This window comes from Argopecten irradians, chromosome 11, assembly GCF_041381155.1.
Source record: "Argopecten irradians isolate NY chromosome 11, Ai_NY, whole genome shotgun sequence".
NCBI classification, from domain to species: Eukaryota; Metazoa; Mollusca; class Bivalvia; order Pectinida; family Pectinidae; genus Argopecten; species Argopecten irradians.
The window spans coordinates 1,133,519-1,161,354 of NC_091144.1; the positions used below are offsets into that span (position 1 = coordinate 1,133,519).

Consider the following 27,836-nt stretch of genomic DNA (forward strand, 5'->3'; position numbering starts at 1 on the left):
TAGTCTGCGCTTGTTTTTGATAGTGAGAAAAAAACATTTGTCAGCATCTTTAAATTGGGAAATAGCATTTTAACCCTAAATTACTGTTATGTTAAGTACTACCCAAACATCCACGTGAACCGGAGTTAGTCATCAGTGATCCTACCCAGTATTTATATTGTTTCAATATGCTTAGTATTGTTGTTTAAACTTGTGTAGCTAGTGCAACCCATATTCACAGATCATCTCTACTGTAGATTATAGATCATGCATATCTCACAGTTTATGTAACAAGATCAACGTCACATCAGTATTTTGATGCTCGTATGAGCGCGAATCAATCGCTAAAAAATGTGCTTTTAATTCAAGCATTTTGCTCGTATTTATTGCGAACGCGTAGGTTCGCTTTATATGACAGTTGGGTTATGCATTTAATTGTAGCATGCAATGCATTTCTGATTATTAGCTAGTCTGTTATGTGGACATGTGAAACAGTTCGTGTTTTGTTTTGTGCTATTGGAAAGTACGTGCCTGGTGGCTAGGCTCCTCCTACAATGGGATGAGTAAATATTATTGTCGCATGTGGTGCTGTTTGCGAGGTGTTTGTTTTAATGAGGCGCATACATCATATTTGATTTGCATTATCAAAGGTTTAATCATTCAATGCAATTGTCAAAACTACTGCATTCAAAAGTCGTTGAATTGCAGTATGATATAATATTTGCTTGAATCGCTGTATGTATTTCGCTAAGTTGCAGTTTACGTATGTGTGACAAGTCCGTAATTTAATAAAGGATTAGTTTTGAATCTTCTATAATTTCGTATATTTTTCTTTCTTTCCATAATTCGTGATATGTTTATTTATTTGTTTGTTTTCAAATATTATTTTGTATGCTCATATCATGGATTGTCAATTTGAGGTTAATGTATCAGTGAGTGCTTTCTGTTTAGAGTCTTAAAACGTTTCATGTTTTCGTTTATTTATTCGTTTTTGTCGTTATTATCATGAGATCGTTGAGGATGTCAGGTATTCTGAAAGATTTTTGTTCTTTCTCTATGATACCATAGGCGGCTTTGGAGATATCTCTGAGCATTCAGTGCCTTGAGTAATCAAATGTCAGTTTTTCGTAATGAATCGTCTGATTTTTCTACTCTCTGGGTTATATTTCGTTATAATCACCAGAGGCACATCCATATGTCTATCCGTATTGATGCTGTCGAGAAGTTTCTCACGAGATAAAGAAACTGTTATTGACAGAGTTGTCCATCTCTTTGATTGAGTAGCCTCTTTTACGCAGCCTTTGTTTAAATATGTTGAGGGTGGTCTTCAACATATTAGGAACAGATGTGTTTCTCATATGCCGTATACATCCACCCTCTATAAGTCCTTTAAATGCTGAGGAGCTTTGTCCCCTACCCGTGTTATGATTTTTCAACACATATTTATGTCTAATTTGTTTCATTTTTCTTCTTCTCACTTTTGGAACTATTGGAGAGAACTTATATAGGCTTTGCCTGTTGTTTAATCCAGTTGACATGTGCAATCTTTGTCAATAAAATTTGATGAAATGAAATGAGGTGGCTTTACGGCCTATATATTTTTCAAAATCATCTTGTTGGAGTTTCTGTTTTTTCGGTAAGAGGTACAACTTTCCGGGTCCAGTTCGTTTCATGTCTACTAGATATTTGTATATGGTAATACTATCTATGGACCCGTCATTGTACATTGTCTTTTTGTTTCCTTAATGATTTTTTATGAATATGTTCTATAGAGTGATTCTCAATCGGAACATTGCGCTTTTTATCTAGTCGCCGGTAAGCCATCACGACTGGGCGAAGTAAGTAGTGTGCCGGCTTGTCAATATTATTACTGTGACCCAGGTCATAGTATTTACCTGGACATGTATGGGTACTGTATACCTGTGTACAGGTGCTAGTGTTATGTAATGTAAATGTCCTTGTTTACGTAAACTCATATCCAGTGTATGTGTACATGTGTTGTGGAATGTCGACGAACTGGTTTGACGTGACACCGACCTGAACTCTGTTAACAACTGCCTTGCATGCTTTTCTACATATCTACGTCACTTCCCTAGCTTTCCTCCTCTCCTCTCCCCATATCTCTGGCACTCCATTGCTGGACTCCTGGCCCAGCAGATCTGTCCATATTATACAGAGGGAAGCGATACGGAAGTATAGATATATTTATATCCATAGGATTCGCCGTTCAAGAAGCCTGGTAAGTTGACTAGCATGTAATATGAGTGTAGGGTCGTGTGAATCTTTTGTGTTAGTATTCCGGTGAGTTTGATTGTTTGAATTGTCTTTTGTAGTTTTTCTTGTCACCATTAAACTACCACGAACATATCCTATTCTTTGTCATGATTCCACACCCCGATGACAAATGGCGCCCAACGTGGGGCGCCAATTCTGTAACAGGAGAGGAGAAAATGTAGCGGCCAGACCGTGATTCGAACCCGGGACCCTCAGAATACTAGCCGAGTGCTCTACCGACTGAGCTACCTGGTCACCGACGATCGACCCAGTCCAACCCCGCTACATTACTATTTCCTGGTTTTGGATAAGACCAATCAGAGAAGGTTTAGTTTAAATATAATCCTTCAGACTTGTATACTATTCTTGGTATGCAAGTTTTTGTTGATATTTTCTATTTTTGTTTACAATATATTTATGATTGAATGTATATACAGTATAAGTATTAGTTATTTTTATTTACTCATCACTAACTTAAGCTTTGTTACGGTTATATTTTTTGATGATTACTCCAAATGGAGTTTAACATGGTTTGATATATTTTTATGTGAATTTGAACATAGAGAACGTACCTGTGGGTTTTCAGTGACTTGCTCCAATGTAGGAGTGTTATAACTTTTTATAAGTTTTTTATTTTATGGCATGTGCTAGTAGTCTCGTTTTATCTATGATTACTTACGTTGTGAGTAGGAGCTCGTCTTATCTATGATTACTTACGTTGTGAGTAGGAGCTCGTCTTATCTATGATTACTTACGTTGTGAGTCGATGTTCGTTTTATCTATGATTACTTACGTTGTGAGTCGATGTTCGTCTTATCTATGATTACTTACGTTGTGAGTCGGAGCTCGTCTTATCTATGATTACTTACGTTGTGAGTCGATGTTCGTCTTATCTATGATTACTTACGTTGTGAGTCGATGTTCGTCTTATCTATGATTACTTACGTTGTGAGTCGATGTTCGTCTTATCTATGATTACTTACGTTGTGAGTCGATGTTCGTTTTATCTATGATTACTTACGTTGTGAGTCGGAGCTCGTCTTATCTATGATTACTTACGTTGTGAGTCGATGTTCGTCTTATCTATGATTACTTACGTTGTGAGTCGATGTTCGTCTTATCTATGATTACTTACGTTGTGAGTCGGAGCTCGTCTTATCTATGATTACTTACGTTGTGAGTCGGAGCTCGTCTTATCTATGATTACTTACGTTGTGAGTCGATGTTCGTCTTATCTATGATTACTTACGTTGTGAGTCGATGTTCGTCTTATCTATGATTACTTACGTTGTGAGTCGGAGCTCGTCTTATCTATGATTACTTACGTTGTGAGTCGATGTTCGTCTTATCTATGATTACTTACGTTGTGAGTCGATGTTCGTCTTATCTATGATTACTTACGTTGTGAGTCGGAGCTCGTCTTATCTATGATTACTTACGTTGTGAGTCGGAGCTCGTCTTATCTATGATTACTTACGTTGTGAGTAGGAGCTCGTCTTATCTATGATTACTTACGTTGTGAGTAGGAGCTCGTCTTATCTATGATTACTTACGTTGTGAGTCGGAGCTCGTCTTATCTATGATTACTTACGTTGTGAGTCGATGTTCGTCTTATCTATGATTACTTACGTTGTGAGTCGATGTTCGTCTTATCTATGATTACTTACGTTGTGAGTCGGAGCTCGTCTTATCTATGATTACTTACGTTGTGAGTCGATGTTCGTCTTATCTATGATTACTTACGTTGTGAGTCGATGTTCGTCTTATCTATGATTACTTACGTTGTGAGTCGATGTTCGTCTTATCTATGATTACTTACGTTGTGAGTCGGAGCTCGTCTTATCTATGATTACTTACGTTGTGAGTCGGAGCTCGTCTTATCTATGATTACTTAGTTGTGAGCTTACGTTGTGAGTAGGAGCTCGTCTTATCTATGATTACTTACGTTGTGAGTCGGAGCTCGTCTTATCTATGATTACTTACGTTGTGAGTAGGAGCTCGTCTTATCTATGATTACTTACGTTGTGAGTCGATGTTCGTCTTATCTATGATTACTTACGTTGTGAGTCGATGTTCGTCTTATCTATGATTACTTACGTTGTGAGTCGATGTTCGTCTTATCTATGACTACTTACGTTGTGAGTCGATGTTCGTCTTATCTATGATTACTTACGTTGTGAGTCGATGTTCGTCTTATCTATGATTACTTACGTTGTGAGTAGGAGCTCGTCTTATCTATGATTACTTACGTTGTGAGTCGATGTTCGTCTTATCTATGATTACTTACGTTGTGAGTCGGAGCTCGTCTTATCTATGATTACTTACGTTGTGAGTCGGAGCTCGTCTTATCAATAAAAATGTAATCTTATAACTAGGTTTCGTATTTTATGGCATGTGTGAGTAGTCGTGTCTGTGATGCCTTGCAATGCGAATCAGGAATGATACATGGATTTTTTTGTGTAATGTCATACTGTTTTACAACAATTTCACGAATGAGGTTTCAACAGAGATTAGAAACATCCTTTTGAATACATTTACATTATTTTCCCTTTAGTTGCGGGACAGTTTTTCTGCTTAAGCTTTCAGTTCGTCAACCACTGAAGATTGGGGTGATGTTCTTTCCATATCCTGTTGTGTATGGCGATGGCTCCATGGGTTTTTGAAGGTGTCCTTCTATTCCCTGGTGGTCTCTTTTTTCCGCCCAGGTCTTGGACTTGAATCGTTCAAATTCATGTTGCTAATGCAGCTTTTTCTCTTCTAGCTGGTGAAAGAAATCAGCTCTTATTTGTTGTGTTCCCTCGTTGGTTTGTGTGGATGTGAGCGATTCCTTCACCTCTTCCACTAACGTTCTGATTTTTTGACTGGATGCAGGTGTTGATAAGGCTGCTAGTAACAGACTGCAGTCCTTGTTTCTTTAGCTTAGAAATTCAGTCGTTGAATACTTTCGTGGACATGCTGTCACATTTCGGGTTAAATTTGAATGTGAAGCCTATGAATGGTGGCCACATTGGCTCATTAGCCGTCAAGCCCACACTTTCCAAGCACAATTATGTGGTGGCGATTGAGCGCCGGTGTTTCATGATGTGGTGGATTCTCTGCATGTTTGAATTTGGCAGTGTGTTGTAACTTTCTACAGCTGGCTGTTTGGCTGGCATATTATCATGCAGATCCAAATCAAGATCGCTGTTATAATCCTTCTCATTGAGCTGGTTTCTATGTTTTCTATAGCTTCCCTTTAGGGTTGGAGTGAAAAAATTTGCGGAGGAAATACATTTTAAAATCGTTTAAGCATGTATCAAAACACGGACTATTTGCTTAATAGATCACCCATAGCAAGTCGACCGTATTGTACAATGCTACATAGGAGAAGTAGGTACAATGCTAACGCCCTATTTGCAGGGCAAACACTCAAAAGGGTTACCTGGCACCGAGAAGGACGATATAAACTGATGTTTACAAAGGTCACCTGCTGCCGAGAAGGACGATATAAACTGATGTTCACAGAGGTCACCTGGCACTTGTCCCGAGAAGGATGATATAAACTGATGTTTCAAGTGGTCACCTGGTGCCGAGAAGGACTATATTATACAAATATTTCATGGCTTATTGTGCTCTAGTTCATAATATTTAACCCGAGGTGATGGTAATCAACAAATGTTGTATTGCACGAGGCCAAAGGCCGAGTGCAGTATAAAATTTGTTGATTACCATCACCGAGGGGTAAATATTATGAACTAGGGCACAGTAACCATGGAATATTTGTTTTATTACATAATCACCAGTTTTTCAGTTGAATATTTTTTTTATAAAACGAATACGACAATCACTTAACAAAATCACAACACCGTATCGTACGGAAAAAACCTTAATATCCTATTGAAGATTGACGTATAGCCTACGTACGTCACGTTGTAACTCCGGTTTGGATGTCTTATTGTCTGTTTTCACATTATTAGACCTGCTTGCAGCCTTTTGATCTAATACATTCATCGTGTCCGTCCTTTACTCGGTACAGTAAACGTCTACATGACGTGCTTGATTCGAGATCTTTAAATCCAGCGCGAAATTGAGCGTGAACCTTTGTGACGTCATAATAACGTAACTCACTGTTACTCGCAATTCCTCGGAAGTTTTCTACAAAACTAGACAACAACAGCGAGGTGTTCCTAAAGCCGTGCAATATAACATTTCGAACCGTGCAATATAACGTTTCCATGGAAGCGTGCAATATAACTTCGAACCGTGCAATATAACAAGGTTTTATTGAACGGTCGGTGTAATAGTTGAAAATATTATATTTCTTCATATATAGATTGGTGTAAACAAATTATGTAATAAAAACTAATATTTACAGAAGCCACCTGGTGCAGAGAAGGATGATATAAAATGATGTTTACAGAGGTCACCTTGGGCCAGGAAGGACGATATAAACTGATGTTTACAAAGGTCACCTAGCACAGAGAAGGACGATATGAACTAATGCTTACAAAGATCACCTGGTGCCGAGAAGAATGATATAAACTGATCTTTACAGAGGTCACCTTGTGCTGAGAAGGACGATATCAACTTATGTTTACAAAGGTCACCTGGCACCGAGAAGGACGATATAATTTGATGTGTACAGATTTCACCTGGCACAGAGAATGACGATAAATAACGATGTTTATAAAAGTCAGCTGGCGGTGATAGGTAATAGTTTTATTCCTTACTTGATTAATACTTATATACAAATCAATGATGTTGGGACTCTCATATACAACAAAAATAGACTCATCAAGTAGTCCTACCTATGACGTGGACCGTTCCGGGGTCCGGGGGAGGAGGAGGTTGGGGATGGTGTTAGAGGGGGAGAGGTCAGCTTGAGCCGTTCTGTGACCAAAAGGGATCCGTGTCCTTACTTATTTTGGCCAATTTCAGTATTATTTTTTCAGTTTTTAGAGCAAAAAAAAAAAAAAAATTGCACGAATTACCCTCAAATGTAAAAATAAATTGATGAAAGTGTAAGATCTTACACATTAATGCTTTAATATTTTTATTACCTAATCAAGATTTACGTCACAAATTAGCTCGATACAGCTAGACATGCTGGCGCATTGATGAATAAGATAAAAAAAACTAAACTACGGCTTTTCTCAACGCAAAGAAAGACATTTTGAAAAAGGCCGCAAAATGGGTCATTTAGGTAAAAATTACAATGAATAGAAATTATTTTTTTCTCAAAATTTGCAACTGAACCTTGCTACACGTATTGATAGGTTTTATTTGAAAATCTCTTATTTGATCTATATCGAAACGAGACTTCAACGGGACTGAAACCTACGCGGTGTCGATAGTTGAATCCTTCCGTAATTATCTCAGCCATTCAAAGCGACATTACAAACGCCATATTTTCGTTTTTTAGCCAATGAAAATGCTGTTTACAACCAAATTTGATATATAAATGCAATAACACTTGTGTTTTTCAGACAATAAACTTTATTGATTAGATTCGCAGAATCAAACAGACAAATGTGATGTTGGAAAGACATCTGGTTCCGGAGAATGATCGGTGACACTAGGCTACAACACACAAACAAATGGAAAGAGATTAAAAGACACACCTATACAAAAATACACTACATCTGTTACGAAAGCTAAATGTCTCTATGTAGCATTAACATTATTTGGTTTATTGTTTTACGAATATTAATTCTGCTTTATTTGCGGGCAGACACCAGTAGTATCGATGTATTTTTGACGACAAAGATAACCAAAGCCGCCTTACATACAAAAAATGATAGAACTTTTTACCATGAAACAATTTAGAATAACGAGCACTTTCCTTCGAGAAATATTTTCTCTATCAGGCTCTGAGGAATACGTGATGGTGTCTTGTGTTAATTATAGATGCACCACCGCCAGCAGAGCATAAACGATACTTATCATTTGAAAAATAATAAGTGTTTATACCGTATATATGTATAGCATGTATATGTCTAATTAACACAAATAATAATATAAAATAATTTATTTTGCCTTTGGTGTATGCGCAATCAGTACTTTATTCCATATAGGACATCGTTCTGCGGTTTTTAGGGATGCAATTTAATTTTTTTATATTTTTGTCTTGCGGTAAAATTAGAAGCTCAGACTTTTCAATGGTGGTAAGGTGTAAAGTAAGTAACTTTTGTAACTGAAGAAAAATGCTAAATCGTCTGCTCCTGTTTTTGATAGAGAAAAAAACCATTTGTCACCGGCGAAACATCTTTAATTTTAATGTTATGTACTTAAAAACAGAAATTTTACCAACATTGTTGATTGTTATGGAGGTTTCACCTAAACGTTTTCGCGGTTTTACATATTCGCGTTCTGGCTCTGAGTCTATATGACTCCGTCATTTCTCAATATTTTGCCGATTACATTTTCGCGATCATTTCAATGTTTGCGAAAACGTAAAAATATCAAGTGAAATGACCAGCTTTATGTTATATTGATATCGAGGCCATGAAAATGACCAGCTTTATGTTATATTGATATCGAGGCCGTAAAATGACCAGCTTTATGTTATATTGATATCGAGGCGGTGAAAATGACCAGCTTTATGTTATATTGATATCGAGGCGGTGAAAATGACCAGCTTTATGTTATATTGATATCGAGGCGGTGAAAATGACCAGCTTTATGTTATATTGATATCGAGGCGGTGAAAATGACCAGCTTTATGTTATATTGATATCGAGGCGGTGAAAATGACCAGCTTTATGTTATATTGATATCGAGGCGGTGAAAATGACCAGCTTTATGTTATATTGATATCGAGGCGGTGAAAATGACCAGCTTTATGTTTATGTGAGGGTATGACCAGCTTTATGATATTGATATCGAGGCGTGAAATGACAAAATGACCAGCTTTATGTTATATTGATATCGAGGCGGTGAAAATGACCAGCTTTATGTTATATTGATATCGAGGAGTTATCGACGTGAAAATGACCAGCTTTATGTTATTGATATCGAGGCGGTGAAAATGACCAGCTTTATGTTATATGATAAGAGGCCCGTGAAAATGACCAGCTTTATGTTATATTGATATTGAGGTCGTGAAAAAATGACCAGCTTTATGTTATATTGATATCGAGGCCGTGAAAATGACCAGCTTTATGTTATATTGATATCGAGGCGGTGAAAATGACCAGCTTTATGTTATATTGATATCGAGGCCGTGAAAATGACCAGCTTTATGTTATATTGATATTGAGGTCGTGAAAAAATGACCAGCTTTATGTTATATTGATATCGAGGCCGTGAAAAAATGACCAGCTTTATGTTATATTGATATCGAGGCCGTGAAAATGACCAGCTTTATGTTATATTGATATCGAGGCCGTGAAAATGACCAGCTTTATGTTATATTGATATCGGTGATAAATTGTGCATTGTAAATGGTGCTTCAGAAATCAAATACTTAATGCTATCACTTCTTTACCCTATTTGTTAAGGATGCATTAAGTTACAGCTAGATTTTTAAAAGAAGACAGTGTCACGTCACTGATGACGCCATTGCAAACAATCATGTACTCATTATAATGATAAAATTTATTATTTCGGTGATTGAACTGTCAGACTTTTCAGTACCTAAATGTCACACTGAAACACTGTTTCTGCACCTCAATATAACAATTCAAATCAATTATTGACCAATATGAAAAATAGCTGTGCAGCATATTTGACTTTATATACATATAATTCAAAATTGTATGTCCGTACCTTTCCTAGTTTTATTACAGATTTAAATTCTTATCATGTTTTCTGAAACATTTCGTATATAATCACTTACATCAAAACACTTAACTGTGGCTATTGATCATGTTGTCCCTGTACGCCAGTCTAGAACTGTCCAGCGCTGGAAGATATGCTACTTCCGGTAATACCAAATGTTTGTGACCCAAGCAGGTTCAGCTCTGATCCTTCTCCACCTATGGGCGATAATGGCGTCACTGCGACAGTTCCATCCAGTTGTTTATTTAATGTAGCCATGAACCCTGCACGCGGAGACACGCTTCCTGTGTTGTAGTAAGCGGGTGCTGAGCGAAGGTATGTATAGCTCTGGTGTCTGCTAGGGTATCTAGGGTACCCTACACTACCAGGAATTCCCATAATAGCTTGGTTTCCTCCTAGCGATTGGCGGCTGATAACTGAACTTCTAGTCCACTGTGACGGGTAGAGACTATTTCTATTCATCTGTGACGGGTAGAGACCATTCGCAAGAAGCGTTGACGGGTAGAGCCTATTTCTACTATGCTGTGATGGGTATATACCTCCAGTTGACACATGGCGCAAAGCTGGACTGGTTAAGGAAGCATGTCGTTGACTTGGATAAATTACATTTTGTCTGTATGGGTTTGTGATGTGCCTAGAAGATATTACAGAGGAGCGAGCTATTTGGTGATTACCTAGGCGATGCTGTGCCGGCAAACCTCGGGCGATGTTTCCTATTACTTGTGTAGGCCTAGATGCCGTTCGGACTAGATTTGGCTGTGATAGCAAGCCCTGTTGCACGTATATACCAAACGCCAGGTTCAAGGAGGCGAGGAACAGAATGAACGTCTGCATTCTGGAGTCTGAAAATGGAAGTATTTATGTCATCACTAACTAGTAACATTCTATACCGATACCCTTGTTCTGTTTCATTACATGTTTTTTTCTTTAAAGGACCTCTTTCACGAACAATGGAAATTTGCCCACGAACCAATTTTATTGAAATTAAATGTAATATGTAGCAATATAAATGCAAACCCTTGAAATACGTTTAAAAAATTCAAAAGGTCCCAGGGGCCTGTGCTATGGCCAAATTAATGTTGCCCAGTAGAGGTGTATGACAGGGTTCCCTTTTTGATCCAAAATGGTATAAAAATAATGTTTTATGTCATAAAACTGTATTATTTTCTGAAGAGTATAAAAAGTTACATATTATGATCACAAATATGAAGGCGAAATGTGACAAATAAAATTTTGGCTTCATTTTAAAGACAGAAAATATCGAAATTTTGGGTGTTATTTTCGGCCATGTCAATAATTAACAATGGTGATTCACCCACTTTCAGTTTGAGTGCACCAAAAATATTTTCTAAAAAGTTGGCTCATTACCTGAAGTAAATATTATGAAAATTTCAGAAAAATTGTGGACCGGTAAATTTGTCGTTTAAAGGTTATAATATAGCATGGTCTATTTTTAGTAACGTTACATAATGTTAAGAATATGCTTATTTTGGATCATTTATCACGAATCTAACGGTGTCAACATTAATGTATAATCCAATTCTCATCTGTAACGCTTGATATGATTTCAAATTGATTTATTTAGTGATACTTTGTAGAAAAATTAAGTTTTACATAATCAAAATTACAAAACATTTGGGTGTTTTATGACCACAATAAGCTGTTTTGCATTTGAAGTAGCTTCACTAATATGTCCTGTTCTAATGATTTATTTTGTAATTATAGAGCATATTTACAGTGAAGAGAGTGATTAAAACGGGATTCTGTAACTGTATGGTTTGAGAGGGAAGAGTTACCAGGTTACACGGGTCATGTTACAAACCTACAGTAGTTCAATTATTTGCAGGGCTAACACTTCTGATAAACATTTATGTTGATTCATGCTAAAAAATGTAAATCTCATCACTTTAACATATTATATCGATTTAGATTTTAAGTTTATTTTTTTTCGGGAAACTCAGTGATGTATCATTTCAGATTTAGATACATTAATGGCAAATACTTCTTTAAATTTGCAAAATAACTAACTGAATGTAGCAGTTTTAATAATGAAAATAGACGTTACCTGTAAGTAGATCATCAAAACTTAATACATCTTTATTGTCAATAATCATATTTGAATTCCATGTTAGTATTATTATATAATTAGAAAATTAAACAGCTTTACTGAGTAATAGACACAAAAGAAAGGCTGCGATCACAGTACATGTACATGGTGTATATCCCCGTGGTAAAGAGTGTGTGGCGATGAAACCGTTTTATTCAATACTATATAAACTGACTTTGAGTTTAGAATTATATGAGTTTTATAGGTAAATGTAAAGTAATCCGTATGGACAAAAACATCTCTAAAAATCTTAATTGGCGGATATGGTATTAATCGTACAGAGATAATGGAGAAACAGTCAAACAGGAAATGAGAGTGTCTGATCAAACTGGAAATCATTTAAATGCAGTGTATTGCATATATTTTATGTTACTTAGCTTTGTGTCACGTATAAATTTATTTATTTGGATCCCCTGACATGTATAATTCATGTTGTGATAACCAAATTTCTTATAAAATCATTTTTTTACCTGAAATGATAAACCTTATGCCATTTTGATTGATAGTATGATGTGTTTACGATACACAAAGCTAATTATGAAAAATAAAACTGTGGACCTCAAAAACTTTTGACTGTTTCATTAACCATAAAAGATGCTGTTATTTTTTTAACTGAAAAAAAAATTCTTAGTTAACTTTTATGGAATTCATGAAAATTCTAAAGAAAATTAAAAAAAAAACTCGAAATCAAACTTCACAAAATGTTCTGAACAATCTAAATATTAAACTGCTAAGAAATACTTATATAGTAAAATTAATACATTTTTGAACGAAAAAAAAAATCATATATCAATTTGTCTATGTTTTTTTAAATAAAAACTTGTAATGGTGTGATTTGATGCCATTACCAACACTTTGAAAGCGCAATATTTTGAAAAACAACAACATTATACATATATACACTAATATACGGGATGTGTGAAAATTGGTAAAAACTTGATTCTCTTTCATAATAATCTACTCCCACCCATTTTTTTCTAGATTTTGTTATTATTTTACTTTATATGCCTTTCAGCTGTAAATAAAAATAATATTTCTGAGAATGCAGTTGCAATCATCATCTAGCTTGAAAAGTGAATGATAATGCCCTAAAAATTCCGAAATACTTTGTTATTGTGATTCAATATTTTGATTATTCTACAATATATAGGTTATAAAATCATATATTACTTTAAATTTAATGTAACTAATGAGTATTAAATAAGATTAAGAAATTAGTTTCTTTGTTTTCTCAATTTTATGATTGAAAAGGGCCGTGGTGCAACCACAGTGTAATACTGCTAAAAATAGACCTTGCCTCATTAAGACCTTTAAACGACAAATTTACCGGTCCACAATTTTTCTGAAATTTTCACAATATTTACTTCAGGTAATGAGCCAACTTTTTAGAAAATATTTTTGGTGCACTCAAACTGGAAGTGGGTGAATCACCATTGTTAATAATTGACATGGCCGAAAATAATACCCAAAATTTCGATATTTTCTGTCTTTAAAATTTAGCCAAAATTTTATTTGTCCGATTTTGCCTACATATTTGTGATCATAATATGTAATTATTTATATTCTTCAGAAAATAATACAGTTTTATGACATAAAACATTATTTTAATAACTTTTTGGATCAAAAAGGGAACCCTGTCATACACCTCTACTGGGCAACATTAATTTGGCCATAGCACAGGCCCCTGGGACCTTTTGAATTTTTTAAACGTATTTCAAGGGTTTGCATTTATATTGCTACATATTACATTTAATTTCAATAAAATTGGTTCGTGGGCAAATTTCCATTGTTCATGAAAGAGGTCCTTTCACCAGTCGCACAGAATTATACTTTAACTACACTTACCGATTTTCAACGTTAACAAGTTTGTTTTAACAGAAATGGTAGTCAACATGCATAATTTTGAAAATTATTTAAAATCCTATCTTCCCTAAGACTTTATTATATAACGATGCATGGAAGAACAAAAAGTTAGAACCATAATCTAAATCGGGTTTAATATATTTTATTCTTTATAAGCTCTCACCCAGATTCAAAAACAAAAATTGATAGAGTACATTTTTGCTGAATAACAGTTATAGTTTATCGAGTGGGGTGAAAACACGGCTTGGGTGAAACACTGATCCATCGCACGAGTGAAAAAAATATTAAAGTACCCACCTCACGAGATGATAGAAAGAAATCCATTTTTCAACATGAAACAGAATATTATATTATTACATTTTATGTCTCTGTTCTAAGTCTATATTAGCCGATACCAGTACATGTATTTCAATCAGTCGCAATTTACTCGGTCACTTATTTTATAGTGCCACACAGGGGGCACAAATTCGAGGAAAATGACATCAAGATAATCTAATACGATTTTTACAATTGTAACTTGTTAGGTAGGTATCCAATGCACGTATGCGTTTATATAGTCATTATATAAGCACGGTATTTTTTACAATTATAACTTGTTAGGTAGGTATCCAATGCACGTATACATTTATATAGTCATTATATACACACGGTATTTTTTACAATTATAACTTGTTAGGTAGGTATCCAATGTACGTATACATTTATATAGTCATTATATACACACGGTATTTTTTACAATTATAACTTGTTAGGTAGGTATCCAATGCACGTATACATTTATATAGTCATTATATACACACGGTATTTTTTACAATTATAACTTGTTAGGTAGGTATCCAATGCACGTATACATTTATATAGTCATTATATATACACGGTATTTTTTACAATTATAACTTGTTAGGTAGGTATCCAATGCACGTATACATTTATATAGTCATTATATATACACGGTATTTTTTACAATTATAACTTGTTAGGTAGGTATCCAATGCACGTATACATTTATATTGTCATTATATACACACGGTATTTTTTTACAATTATAACTTGTTAGGTAGGTATCCAATGCACGTATACATTTATATTGTCATTATATACACACGGTATTTTTTACAATTATAACTTGTTAGGTAGGTATCCAATGCACATATACATTTATATAGTCATTATATACACACGGTATTTTTTACAATTATAATTTGTTAGGTAGGTATTTAATAAAAATTTACGTTTGTATAGTTATTTCCTTTATCATGGTGTTATAGAGTAATTACCTGGGCTAATACTGGTACTCACGTGACTGTGGTCTTCGGCAAATGCACATCCCCAACATGATATCGCTCTTTATATAATGGAGGTGGTTTTAGCTGTCTCACGGTAACGTAGTTGCCTGGACCAGCTGTGGGTACACAAGCTAAGAACAATCAGCAGTCCATTAAGACAATTAACGTTAATTATGATAGATATGGCCACAGCATGATCCGTCAGAAAGCTAACTACACGTTTGACGTCGGCAGTTTAGTGATGCGGCTAACTATCATAAATTAAAACAAATCACCAACTGACAATTGTATTTGACGGATTATGTCTGTCAAATTATTTCCGATCTTAACTAAATATGGTTAACTCACCGTAAAACACGTGATAACTTTACGAACGATGACCACAGACCATCATTAACACCAAGGCATTGACCACCAACCAACATTAACACCAAGGCATTGACCACCAACCAACATTAATACCAAGGCATTGACCACCAACCAACATTAACACCATGGCATTGACCACCAACCAACATTAACACCATGGCATTGACCACCAACCAACATTAACACCAAGGACATTGACCATCAACCAACATTAACACCAAGGCATTGACCACCAACCAACATTAACACCATGGCATTAACCACCAACCAACATTAACACCATGGCATTGACCACCAACCAACATTAACACCAAGGCATTGATCACCAACCAACATTAACACCAAGGCATTGACCACCAACCAACATTAACACCAAGGCATTGACCACAAACCAACATTAACACCATGACATTGACCATCAACCAACATTAACACCAAGGACATTGACCACCAACCAACATTAACACCAAGGACATTGACCACCAACCAACATTAACACCAAGGCATTGACCACCAACCAACATTAACACCAAGGCATTGACCACAAACCAACATTAACACCCTGACATTGACCATCAACCAACATTGACACCAAGGACATTGACCACCAACCAACATTAACACCAAGGACATTGACCACCAACCAACATTAACACCAAGACATTGACCACCAACCAACATTAACACCATGACATTAATCACCAACCAACATTAACACCATGACATTGACCATCAACCAACATTAACACCAAGGACATTGACCACCAACCAACATTAACACCAAGACATTGACCACCAACCAACATTAACACCAAGGCATTGACCACAAACCAACATTAACACCATGACATTAACCACCAACCAACATTAACACCATGGCATTGACCACCAACCAACATTAACACCAAGTCATTGACTACCAACCAACATTAACACCAAGTCATTGACCACCAACCAACATTAACACCAAGGCATTGACCACCAACCAACATTAACACCAAGGCATTGACCACCAACCAACATTAACACCATGACATTAACCACCAACCAACATTAACACCAAGGCATTAACCACCAACCAACATTAACATCAAGGACATTGACCACAAACCATCACTAACACCAAGTCATTGACCACCAACCAACATTAACACCAAGGCATTGACCACAAACCATCATTAACATCATGGCATTGACTACCAATCGACATTAACACAAAGGACATTGACCACCAACAAACATTAACAACAAGGACATTGCCCACCGCCCAACCTTAACACCAAGGACATTGACAACCAACCAATATTAACACCAAGGACATTGACCACCAACCAAAACGTACACCAAGGACATTGACCACCAACCAACATTTAGACTGATATAGGCATTGCGCCTGTTGTCTAATTCTTTTAACAATACTTTGTAATTTTCTTTATATTTGTATTGTTAATAAAATATTTCTGAAATGAAATGAAAACCAACATTTAGACCAAGGACATTGACCACCACCCAACATTAACACCAAGGACATTATACACCGCCCAACATTAACACAAAGGACGTTAACCACTAACCGACATTAACTCCAAAGACATTTGCAACGAACCGAAATAAACATCAACGACATTGACCAACAGCCGACATTAACACCAAGGACATTGACTACCAACCAATATTAACACCAAGGCATTGATCACGAACCAACATTAACACCAAGGCATTGACCACAAACTAACATTAACACCAAGGCATTGACCACCAACCAACATTAACACCAAGGCATTGACCACCAACCAACATTAACACCAAGGCATTGACCACCAACCAACATTAACACCAAGGCATTGACCACCAACCAACATTAACACCAAGGACATTGACCACCAACCAACATTAAACACAAGGACATGACACCAACAACATTAACACAAGCATTGACACCAACAACATTAACACCAAGGACATTGACCACCAACCAACATTAACACCAAGGCATTGACCACCAACCAACATTAACACCAAGGACATTGACCACCAACCAACATTAACACCAAGGCATTGACCACCAACCAACATTAACACCAAGGACATTGACCACCAACCAACATTAACACCAAGGCATTGACCACAAACCAACATTAACACCATGACATTAACCACCAACCAACATTAACACCAAGGCATTGACCACCAACCAACATTAACACCAAGGACATTGACCACCAACCAACATTAACACCAAGGCATTGACCACCAACCAACATTAACACCATGGCATTAACCACCAACCAACATTAACACCAAGGACATTGACCACCTACCAACATTAACACCAAGGCATTGACCACCAACCAACATTAACACCAAGGCATTAACCACCAACCAACATTAACACCAATGGCATTAACCACCAACCAACATTAACACCAAGGCATTGACCACCAACCAACATTAACACCAAGGCATTAACCACCAACCAACATTAACACCAAGGCATTAACCCACCAACCAATTTAACACCAAGGCATTGACCACCAACCAACATTAACACCATGGCATTAACCACCAACCAACATTAACACCAAGGCATTGACCACAAACCAACATTAACATCATGGCATTGACATTAACACCAAGACATTACACCAACCAACATTAACACAAGGACATTGACCACCAACAACATTAACACAAGGACATTGACCACCAACAACATTTAACACCAAGGACATTTGACAACACCAACCAATATTAACACCAAGGACATTGACCACCAACCAAAACATTAACACCAAGGACATTGACCACCAACCAACATTTAGACTGATATATGACACCATGCGCCTATTTATCTAGAATTTAACAATACTTTGTAATTTTCTTTATATTTGTATTGTTAATAAAATATTTCTGAAATGAAATTGAAAACCAACATTTAGACCAAGGACATTGACCACCACCCAACATTAACACCAAGGACATTACACCGCCCAACATTAACACAAAGGACAATTAACCACTAACCGACATTAACCCAAAGAAATTGACCACCAACTGACATTAACACCAAGGACATTTGCAACGAACCGAAATAAACACCAAGGACATTGACAACCAACAAACATTAACACCAAGGACATTTGACATACCAACCAACATTAACACCAAGGACAATGACCACCAACCAACATTTACACCAAGGAACTTGACATCCAACCGACATAAAACACCAAGGTCATTGACCACCAACCGACATTAACACCAAGGACATTGACCACCAACCGACATTAACACCAAGGACATTGACCACCAACCGACATTAACACCAAGGACATTGACCACCAACCAACATTAACACCAAGGACATAGACCACCGCCAAACATTAACAACAATGACATTGACCACCAACAAACATTAACACCAAGGACATTGCACCCACCTTAAACATTTATACCAAGAACATTGTGACCACCACCAACATTAACACCAAGGACATTGACATCCACCAACATTAACACCAAGGACATTGACACCAACAAACATTAAACACCATGACAATGACATCCAACCAACATTTAACCAAGGACATTGACCACCAACCGACATTAACACCAAGGACATTGACCACCAACCAACATAAAACACCAAGGACATTGACCACCAACCGACATTACACCAAACACCACAAACATTAACACCAAGGACATTGACCACCAACCGACATTAACACCAAGGACATTGACCACCAACCAACATTAACACCAAGGACATTGACCACCAACCAACATTAACAACAATGACATTGACCACCAACCAAACATTAACAACAATGACATTGACCACCAACAAACATTAACACCAAGGACATTGACCACCAACCGACATTAACACCAAGGACATTAGTCCACCGCCCAACATTAACACCAAGGACATCGACCACCAACTAATATTAACACTAATGACAATGACCACCCTTAAACATTTATACTAAGAACATTGTGCACCACCAAACATTAACACCAAGGACATTGACATCCAACCAACATTAACACCAAGGACATTTACAACCAACAAACATTAACACCAATGATAATGACATCCAACCAACATTTATACCAAGGACATTGACCACCAACCGACATTTACACCAAGGAACTTGACATCCAACCGACATAAACACCAAGGTCATTGACCACCAACCGACATTAACACCAAGGACATTGACCACCAACCGACATTAACACCAAGGACATTGACCACCAACCAACATTAACACCAAGGACATTGACCACCAAATTAACACCAAACATTAACACTTATCAGACCTTAAACTTTACAAGAACATTGTGCACCACCAAACATTAACACCAAGGACATTGACATCCACATTAACACCAAGGACATTTAACAACAAACATACACCATGATAATGACATCCAACCAACATTTTGACCACCAACCGACATTTACACAAGGAACTTGACATCCAACGACTAAACACCAAGGTCATTGACCACCAACCGACATTAACACCAAGGACATTGACCACCAACCGACATTAACACCAAGGACATTGACCACAACCAACATTAACACCAAGGACATAGACACCGCCAAACATTAACAACAATGACATTGACCACCAACAAACATTCACACCAAGGACATTGACCACCAACCGACATTAACACCAAGGACATAGTCCACCGCCAACATTAACACCAAGGACATCGACCACAAACCGACATTAACACCAAGGATATTTACCACCACTCTCATTTCAAAAATTATTTTAAAATTAATTGAAGAGTGACTTTTGTATTGTGTCAGCTAAATATACATAAAATATCAGAAACAAGTGTACAGTGTATGTACTTTTCAATATTGATAATGAATTGAACATGTTTGTGAGTGTCTTTCAATTATTTCTACAGTTTAATTATCCAAAGTTGTGATTAGAAATGATGACTGAAGAAAGAAAACAGGTCAAAATTTGTTATTTGTTATAGCACCAATACCTTTAAAGTTCAATCTAAATAAACACAAAGTTTAACGTGCTCTAGTTTCTACCTAAAAAGTAAATATTATTTTAACAAGTTACGTTCTTCCCAAAAAATTGTGTCCACACCATCTAAAAATTACTGAATTTATATCAAATGCATCATGAGGATCTGAAGTAGTATCCAGCTGCCGATCGTTGAGCCCTTATTTATGTTTCTGATAATACCCCACCCTTTAATATTTTATTCCTGACATTTAAAAAGTCTTCATAAAGACTTGTACACGTTAAAATATGTTAACATAAGTATTTATTTTATGTGCATATTATTTTACTATATATATAATATATCATTGTATATATGTTAATATTGGCCTTGATGAAGTTAAGTAAATGATGATAGATGATACCACGTAATAACACACTTATGATCAATCAGGAGAGGTCAGCTGACATCGCTGATGTACAAAACCTGATAGGAAACAGAGTGAAATGTAATAAATCTTAGTACAATATGTCTATATTTATCCTATAAATGTGTTTTCACATTTTAACAAATAAATCATAGTAGAGTATGTCTATAATTATCATGTTATAAGTTTTATAATTACACAAGCCCGATTGTATTGATGAGTATCATATGATGACTACATTAGTTTAGTTCCTTGTATCCAGCAACGTACCTACAACTCATCATATACAACCATCTCTACATAACGTTACTTGTATCCAGCCACGTACCTACAACTCATCTATACAACCATCTCTCATAACATATACAACCATCTCTACAACATCTTATAACGTTACTTGTATCCAGCCACGTACCTACAACTCATCATATACAACCATCTCTACATAACGTTACTTGTATCCAGCCACGTACCTACAACTCATCATATACAACCATCTCTACATAACGTTACTTGTATCCAGCCACGTACCTACAACTCATCATATACAACCATCTCTACATAACGTTACTTGTATCCCAGCCACGTACCTACAACTCATCATATACAACCATCTCTACATAACGTTACTTGTATCCAGCCACGTACCTACAACTCATCATATACAACCATCTCTACATAACGTTACTTGTATCCAGTCACGTACCTACAACTCATCATATACAACCATCTCTACATAACGTTACTTGTATCCAGTCACGTACCTACAACTCATCATATACAACCATCTCTACATAACGTTACTTGTATCCAGTCACGTACCTAACAACTCATCATATACAACCATCTCTACATAACGTTACTTGTATCCAGCCACGTACCTACAACTCATCATATACAACCATCTCTACATAACGTTACTTGTATCCAGTCACGTACCTACAACTCATCATATACAACCATCTCTACATAACGTTACTTGTATCCAGTCACGTACCTACAACTCATCATATACAACCATCTCTACATAACGTTACTTGTATCCAGCCACGTACCTACAACTCATCATATACAACCATCTCTACATAACGTTACTTGTATCCAGCCACGTACCTACAACTCATCATATACAACCATCTCTACATAACGTTACTTGTATCCAGTCACGTACCTACAACTCATCATATACAACCATCTCTACATAACGTTACTTCATTTTTCACTTGCAAACAACATGTTCAATGCCATATTCCTGACACATCAACCTTTTAATCCTGAGAGTGTTTATTGCCTCATTAAAATATATTTTTCCCATATGGCTGTGTGATGGCCTGCTCCATCCTTGATACTCCAGGGGTTCCGATCACTTACGATCTCTACACCCCTGGGCTATCTCATAGTGAAATTGAAGGCAGCTCAGCTGAAAATATTTGACCAATCACAGACCAGCAAAGATTTCCTTTGAAGACTACAGAGAGAGCGACGCCCAACTTCAAAGCCACATAGTCAACCACAGTGTACCGTTATACGGTTCTTTTGATGTACATCAAAGGACTAAATTACCTGTTCTGTTCTGTTGCCTCCAGTTTTACGATGAGATAGTCCAGGGGTGTAGAGATCGTAAGTGATCGGAACCCCTGGAGTATCGAGGATGGGCCTGCTCATGATTGGCTAAAACTTGACTTTCCCGCATTGGTGCATCACAAAATCCAGCAGAAAATTACACTCAATGCATTGTAATGTCATTCCAGGTGGGTATAAGATTCCATAAGATCACGTTTGTACTAAACTATAGAGACTTGTATTGAAGTCACAATCACTTGCATGAGTTGATATAAGATTCCAACAGGTCCATGTCGAAAATGGAATTTCCATGACACCACAGTATTGATGTGATGGAAGGCAATCTATGTGATCCTGCCAAAGTATGTGTGTATATTTTAAAGAGTTTTTAAACATTAATTGAAATGTGTTCTGTGGTGTTTTCTCTATTTTATGAATATTATCAGCCTTCATGTTCCTCTTCGGAAATATTTAATACTCAATATCGAGTAGAGGAGATGTATGTGAATTATCTATAATTACGAGGTTTAAATAATGTAAATGCCATGTAAAATAGATATCAATATATTTTCAGGTGGATACTGTGATTTAGCAAACCCCAAAAGTGATAACTAATACCGAACTTAGACATTCAGCTCACAATTTATCTATAGAATCAAGAAGATGTAAGAAAATTTTCATATGTATTGTATTACACGTGACTTTAGTGCTTTTGGAATTGATTAATTTGAAATTAATTATGTGGCGACCGCCAGATAATTTATATCAACTAGAATAAAATATTTTTGTTATCATGAAAGATATCTTCCCATGTAAGCCTATTACGCTCTCGTAGTTTAGATATGTTTATGTAAATTGTTAATGCAAAACTGATCAAATTGATTGGCATAAAGTGCACTAACAATTTCATAACAAGCCTTGGTGTTAAAGCGACGCATTAGTGACACGAACAATACATATTTAATGTAGGGGGAGAAATACTTTGTAATGTAGGGCGCAAAATATTTTTACTCATGTCAGACGAAAAATATTTTATTTTATTTAGTGTGAAAAACATTTTATTCTTTGGACACATAAAACTTATTACATTAGCACGTAAAAATATTTTTCACACTACATAAAATAAGATATTTTTCGTCTTATAAAAATCAAAAAGATTCGACGTATATTAAAAAAATATTTTTCACTCTTCATTAGAAAATATATTTTCGTGTCACCTCGTGCCGCCATAGTGCCGCCGAAGTCTGTTAAATTTTATGATTTTTTTTATAATATACTTCCTCTAGCTTTCTCGGAGTGGACATACGTCTGCTGATATCCGCATGTTGATATGTAGTATATTTGTATCAATCCTGTGAATGGGCGCAACCCCTGTAAGTTAAAGCTGATACATAATATATTATTTTTGTAATTAGTCATGACAGTAGATCAATAATTCATCTGTTGATGACTCATTTCCCATATTTATTCATGATAGGTCAACTACGTTTTGTAATTTTGTTATAAATTGTGTTATAACGTATCTTGCGCATTATGTACTGTACGTATATATCAAATATCGAGTATTGTACGGATGGGTCAATAAAATAATTGAAAAGGAATTGAAATCTCGAAAAGTCGTCTGTTACTTCGATCCACCATATTGGTCCGTTTGAAAGTCGTAATACTTCATATTTGATTTAATTGAGGTCAATGTCTCATGCCATCTTTAATCAATTCCTACGTATCCGATAAACTGGACAATTCAAACAGGCAAAGAACGTCTCCTAACCTCTAATTCTAGGCCGATTTCTCTTCTAATTTATTTTAGTAATTTCAAAGTTTTTGAGCGGGTTATTTATAAACATCTACATAATTTTTGCATTTTTACATTTGTAAATAAATATCATTCGGATTTTTTTCCCGAGAAACACTACTGTATCCCAACCTTTTGAAGTTTATCATAGTATATATGTGTATCATTAGAAATTTAACAAATATGTATGATATTTTTCGATACTTCAGATGCATTTGATAGGTACATGTATGACATCGTGGATTACTTGAACAGTTCCTTTCATATGGTGCAGGAGAAATATTTTTAATTGAATGAAGTGACAGAAACCAAATTAATGTTATTGGTTGTTGTAGTAGTTATTTAAAAGCTGGCGTTTCCGTCTTATTCTTAATTTTTATAAATGATATATCTAAACATTTGATATTCTTATCAGAAATGTTGGTGACCACATCTCTCTCGCATATTCCCCAAATAACGTTCAATATATTGAACAACACTCAAATCTGTGATTTATCAATTACAGGGCAGTGGCCTAGAGAAGGGAAAGTAATTTTGATCCTCATAAAACTGAAGTAGTTTTATTGACCGATTCTCTTCAAAAAACATGATATCAATTTGCAATAGTTTACACAATCAGCTTGGTATAACATCGAAAGGGACATACATATCACAACTATAGATAATTCCGGCTCTCACCATGTGTTAGGCTAGTGTAAGTTGGACTTTACATTGGAAAGGAAAATGTTGTCTAAATTATACTGTGTTTATTAAACCTTTATTGGAATATGCTATCGAGGAGTAGGATGGATGTATAAAATTCAGACTAGAAAAACAGGAAAAATACAACTAGAAACTGCCAGATTAGTTACAGGCTTAACCTCTTTCGCAAGTAGAATTGTAGAATTGAATTATATATATGGATCCTGGATTTGGCACATTATCTGAAAGACGGGATAAAAAGATTTCATTTGATACAAATCATCTTAATATAGCTCCGTCTTCTTTAAATGGCATTTCGCCTAATAGGGTTAATGAAAGTAACACTTATAACTAATGTGCCACCGAGGTGTCGCCTACGGATAATTAAAAATTGCTTTTTCCTAGTACGGTGAAACTTTATAATTCATTTGTTAGAAACTGTATCACAATTTAAAACCCAAATAAAACATTATTGTTGTATTATATGAATATTAATTTTAATTCGATACTTCATAGTTCCTATGTATATGTAATTAGTCTGAAACAAAATGAAAACACACGCCTGGCAGTGCAAGAGTTTTTTTTTAATCTGACAACATTCAAATACAATATGATTAAACTAAAAAAAATGCTTTGCGTGATCATGTAAAGAAACAGTTAATATTTTTAGGGTGGGGAATCACGTGACTCAAATACACAAATGGTTTTAGGCTATAAATTGTAATGATTGAATGATAATATCACCTGATTTACCAAAACATGTGCCTGAAGTGACAGGATTTTCGCCATTTTTCCGTGAAACATATCATTTAGAGTTACGTGACTGCCGATCCTGATTGTACACTGCATAAAATAGTATTTTTCTACCTACATAACAACACGTGTTATTCGTGACCCTAGAATCTGCATATGAATGTGAACTTTTTTGTATGTTTATAATGAATGAATAAAATAAAGTTTACATTAAACCGCATATGCAAAATAAAATCATCTCATTGTCATATATATCTGCAAATTTATTTTCTTATTTGAAGACAAAATAATTTAGATGGATACTAATTGTCACAAAACGTTATTAATTATTATAAACATTACGTTTTTTATTATAACATTATCCGATAATGTTTAATAACTTCACATTATACGCAAGTGAGCCTAACAACTTGCATTCGAGAATAGTTCTCAGATATGTTGATTTTGAATGTGTGTGTTTTGTTGTAGATACATTGGATTGACACGAAATGACACAAAGATAGAAACGTGTGCTGGAGAAAGATTTCTTTGAAATGAACTTATGATGAGCAGAGTTACAACAATCTCTTTAGTTCTTTACGGACAGAAACATACAGCTAACAGGTAGCTGTATTTGAATGTGAAGTTTCCGAAAAGAATGTCTGCAGTAGTCCCTGTGAAGTCTTGCTGTTTCATCATACACATTGTGTATGAAGAACAAGATGCCCAAAGGACCTGAACTGTCATACGGCTATTAGTCATTGTATAATGGAACTGAACTTAACAGCAAGCCGCTTAAATATTTTAGCCTATTTGGCTCCTGCAACCTTGAATGAAAGTCATGTGATTTAAATGAACTTGGTAGCTCTTCATTTCTACATATTAATGGCGGCTCAAAACTGATGAAGAAAATTCAATGACATTTTGCAGAAACTGTCTAAGACATAAGTCCAATCGCAATTGTGTACAACTATGGTTTTTCTAGGAGGGGCCAAAAAGGGTAAAATTGACTAAACATTCCAAAAAATGGTATTATCAAATACCCTAAATATATATAGACAGAAGGGTCTTGAGACCGTTTACAAAAAACACGAATTTCATGGTACTGGGGTTTCAGAGTTTCCCCAAGGGCAGAGGTTAAATGTACTAAAGTTTATGTATGGAAACATTTTTTTGAGCATTAATTATTTGGTAAATTTTCTTATGAAATTAGTCAATCTTGGTTAGAATTCTTATTGAGATAGTTTTTTAATATCATATCAAAGTTGGTTCTGGCTCATCTCCAGCAGCAAGCGGGACGCGGCATAAAGGGGATAATTAACGAAAATTTCAAGAACCATCTTCTGAATACTCTTCATATATTAAAGGGTCAAATTGATAAAATAACTTGAAGAGCCTGAACGGTGTACTGGGTCAATACATGTATATTGTATACAGTGTGATATGTTTTTGTGTCATGCTGTATCAGAAATCAAGTCTATGCCATTCGGACCATTTCTTGATCGACAGATATGTACAAGTTAGTGCTAAGAAACATCAAGAGGCTATATATATTTATAGGTAGTGTGTGTATAGGGTCAAAACTGTTGGCACATCTTTGTGACAATCTGAATCAGAACTCAGGTGACATTTAATTGTTATTAACATGGTACCCGTTATAATACTATATATTTGTATGTACGTAGCATACAGTGACGATGTTACCTTAATATTAATACTTCATCCGTCCATGCATCTTTTTTATATAATTTTAGTCAGGGTTTCACAATGCTAACAACGCTTACTAAATACCGATGCACGTCATACAGTACAACAAGAGTTGTCTTTCTTATCTTGAAACATCACATATTTATCTCATATACATATGTATGTAACTAAACGTGTATTTATGTAACATTTATTGTAATAATTAAAAGGATTTATCACATAATCCGCCTGATATCCAGTGATTTCGCCCGTGTAATATTTTTGCATATGTCACTAGTGTAATATGACCTGGAGCGATTTTCATTGGCT

The 27,836-nt window shown here is 35.7% G+C and overlaps 2 long non-coding RNA genes across 2 annotated transcripts; one reads left to right on the plus strand and one right to left on the minus strand.

Annotated features, from left to right (window-relative positions):
* The first annotated feature begins 1,971 nt into the window (after positions 1–1,971).
* Positions 1,972–27,750, plus strand: LOC138334258 (uncharacterized). The gene is made up of 3 exons (XR_011210077.1): positions 1,972–2,218; positions 6,608–6,942; positions 26,310–27,750. It is a non-coding gene; the product is annotated as an uncharacterized lncRNA (long non-coding RNA).
* Positions 7,711–10,822, minus strand: LOC138334259 (uncharacterized). Its single transcript, XR_011210078.1, has 2 exons — positions 10,070–10,822; positions 7,711–7,812 (listed from the first exon to the last, which is right to left on the minus strand). It is a non-coding gene; the product is annotated as an uncharacterized lncRNA (long non-coding RNA).
* Positions 27,751–27,836: the final 86 nt, after the last annotated feature.